We start from the raw sequence: 4021 nt of genomic DNA, 5'->3' as shown, positions 1-4021 counted from the left end.
GGAGGGCAGCTCATGACTGGAGGGCAGCTCATGACTGGAAGGCAGCTCATGACTGGCTGGCGGCTCTGGCAGCTCCTGACTGGCTGGCGGCTCTGGCAGCTCCTGACTGGCTGGCGGCTCTGGCAGCTCCTGACTGGCTGGCGGCTCTGGCAGCTCCTGACTGGCTGGCGGCTCTGGCAGCTCCTGACTGGCTGGCGGCTCTGGCAGCTCCTGACTGGCTGGCGGCTCTGGCAGCTCCTGACTGGCTGGCGGTTCTGGCGGCTCCTGACTGACTGACGGCTCTAGCGGCTCCTGACTGACGGACGGCTCTAATGGCTCGGGACAGACGGGCGGCTCTGAAGGCTCGTGGCAGACGGATGGCTCAGACGGCGCTGGGCAGACGGATGGCTCAGACGGCGCTGGGCAGACGGATGGCTCAGACGGCGCTGGGCAGACAGATGGTTCAGACGGCGCTGGGCAGACAGATGGCTCAGACGGCGCTGGGCAGACGAGCAGTGCAGGCAGCTCAGATGGCGCTGGGCAGACGAGCAGTGCAGGCGGCGTTAGGCAGGCAGGCAGTACAGACGGTGCTGGGCAGACGAGCAGTGCAGGCGGCGTTGTGCAGACGGCCGACTCTGACCTGCTGAGGCGCACAGTAGGCCTGGTGCGTGGTGCCGGAACTGGTGGTACCGGACTGGAAACACGCACCTTAAGGCTAGTGCGGGGAGCAGGAACAGGGCACACTGGTTTCTCAAAGCGCACTATAGGCCTGGTGCGTGGTGCCGGAACTGGTGGTACCGGACTGCGGGCACGCACCTCAGGGCGAGTGCGGGGAGAAGGAACAGTGCGTACAGGGCTCTGGAGACGCACAGGAGGCTTGATGCGTGGTGCCGGAACTGGAGGCACTGGGCTGGAGACACGCACCACAGGGAGAGTGCGTGGAGGAGGAACAGGGCTCTGGAGACGCACTGGAAGCCTGGTGCGTGGTGTAGGCACTGGTGGTACTGGGCTGGGGCGGGAAGGTTGCGCCGGATATACCGGACCGTGCAGGCGTACTGGCTCCCTTGAGCACTGAGCCTGCTCAACCTTACCTGGTTGAATGCTCTCCGTAGCCCGTCCAGTGCGGGGAGGTGGAATAACCCGCACTGGGCTGTGTAGGCGAACCGGGGACACCATTCGTAAGGCTGGTGCCATGTACACCGGCCCGAGGAGGCGTACTGGAGGCCAGATATGTTGAGCCGGCTTCATGGCACTTGGCTGAATGCTCATTCTAGCCCGCCCAGTGCGGGGAGGTGGAATAACCCGCACCGGGCTATGCACACGTACAGGAGACACCGTGCGCTCTTCCGCATAACACAGTGTCTGCCCGTACTCCCGCTCTCCACGGTAAGCATGGGAAGTGGGCGCAGGTTTCCTACCTGCCCTCGCCACACTACCCTTTAGCTCCCCCCCCCAAGAAATTTTTGGGTGAGCCTCTCGGGTTTCCAGCCGCTCTGCCTTGCAAGCGCCTCATAATGCCGCCTCTCCGCTTTTGAAGCCTCCAGCTCCGCTTTGGGGCGGCGACACTCCTCTGGCTCTGCCCAGGGTCCTTCTCCGTCTAGAATCTCCTCCCATGTCCATTCCTCCTTGGACCACTGCTGCTGTTGCTGCTGCCCGTTTCCACGCTGCTTGGTCCGGGTTTGGTGGGTGATTCTGTAACGGCTTTCTTCCAGGGGTGAAGGAGAGGACCAAAGTGCAGCGCGGCTAGTGTTCAACATGTTTAATTAGAGAACAAGTGAAACACTACAAACAACATCAAAATAACAAATGTGAAAAAACCAAGACAGACCTATCTGGTGCAGACAAACACAGAGACAGGAAACAATCACCCACAAAATCCCAACACAAAACAAGCCTCCTATATATGATTCTCAATCAGAGACAACGATTACCAGCTGCCTCTGATTGAGAACCATATTAGGCTGGACACAGAAACAGACAAACTAGACACACAACATAGAATTCCCACCCAGCTCACGTCCTGACCAACACTAAACAAGCAAAACACATAATAACTCTGGTCAGGACGTTACATACGCAAAACCCAATGATGTTATGTGATGCGATGTTATGTTATGTGATGTTATATGATGTTATGTTATGTGATGTTATGTTATATGATGTTATATGATGTTATGTGATGTTATATGATGTTATGTTATGTGATGTTATGTTATATGATGTTATATGATGTTATATGATGTTATATGATGTTATGTGATGTTATGTGATGTTATGTGATGTTATATGATGTTATGTGATGTTATATGATGTGATGTGATGTTATATGATGTTATATGATGTTATGTTATGTTATATGATGTTATGTTATGTTATATGATGTTATGTGATGTGATGTGATGTTATATGATGTTATGTGATGTTATATGATGTTATATGATGTTATATGATGTTATGTGATGTTATGTGATGTTATGTGATGTTATATGATGTTATGTGATGTTATATGATGTTATATGATGTTATGTTATGTTATATGATGTTATGTTATGTTATATGATGTTATGTGATGTGATGTGATGTTATATGATGTTATGTGATGTTATATGATGTTATATGATGTTATGTGATGTTATGTGATGTTATGTGATGTTATATGATGTTATGTGATGTGATGTGATGTTATATGATGTTATGTGATGTTATATGATGTTATGTTATGTTATGTGGTGTTATGTGATGTTATGTGATGTGATGTTATGTGATGTGATGTTATGTGATGTTATGTGATGTTATGTGATGTTATGTTATGTGATGTTATGTGATGTTATGTGATGTTATATGATGTTATGTTATGTTATATGATGTTATGTGATGTTATGTGATGTTATGTGATGTTGTGATGTTATATGATGTTATGTTATGTTTTATGATGTTATATGATGTTATGTGATGTTGTGATGTTATGTTATGTTATGTGGTGTTATGTGATGTGATGTGATGTGATGTTATGTGATGTTATGTGATGTTATGTGATGTTATGTGATGTTATGTGATGTTATGTGATGTTATGTGATGTGATGTGATGTTATGTTATGTTATGTGATGTTATGTGATGTTATGTGATGTTATATGATGTTATGTTATGTTATATGATGTTATGTGATGTTATATGATGTTATGTGATGTTATGTGATGTTATATGATGTTATATGATGTTATGTGATGTTATGTGATGTTATATGATGTTAAGTGATGTGATGTGATGTTATATGATGTTATGTGATGTTATATGATGTTATGTTATGTTATGTGATGTTATATGATGTTATGTTATGTTATATGATGTTATGTGATGTTATGTGATGTTATGTAATGTTATGTGATGTTATGTTATGTGATGTTATATGATGTTATGTGATGTTGTGATGTTATATGATGTTATGTTATGTTATGTTATGTGATGTTATGTGATGTGATGTTATGTGATGTGATGTTATGTGATGTTATGTGATGTTATGTGATGTTATGTTATGTGATGTTATGTGATGTTATATGATGTTATGTTATGTTATATGATGTTATGTGATGTTATATGATGTGATGTTATGTGATGTGATGTTATGTGATGTTATATGATGTTATGTTATGTTATATGATGTTATGTGATGTTATATGATGTGATGTTATGTGATGTGATGTTATGTGATGTTATATGATGTTATGTTATATGATGTGATGTTATGTGATGTTGTGATGTTATATGATGTTATGTTATGTTTTATGATGTTATATGATGTTATGTGATGTGATGTTATGTGATGTGATGTTATGTGATGTTATGTGATGTTATGTGATGTTATGTGATGTTATGTTATATGATGTTATGTTATGTGATGTTATGTTATGTGATGTGATGTTATATGATGTTATGTGATGTTATGTGATGTTATGTTATGTTATGTGATGTTATGTGATGTTATATGATGTGATGTTATGTGATGTTATGTGATGTTATGTGATGTTATGTGATGTGATGTGA

This window comes from Salvelinus alpinus, chromosome 27 (genome assembly GCF_045679555.1).
Source record: "Salvelinus alpinus chromosome 27, SLU_Salpinus.1, whole genome shotgun sequence".
In the NCBI taxonomy this organism is placed as follows: Eukaryota; Metazoa; Chordata; class Actinopteri; order Salmoniformes; family Salmonidae; genus Salvelinus; species Salvelinus alpinus.
Note: the sequence above shows the minus strand (reverse complement) of the source record.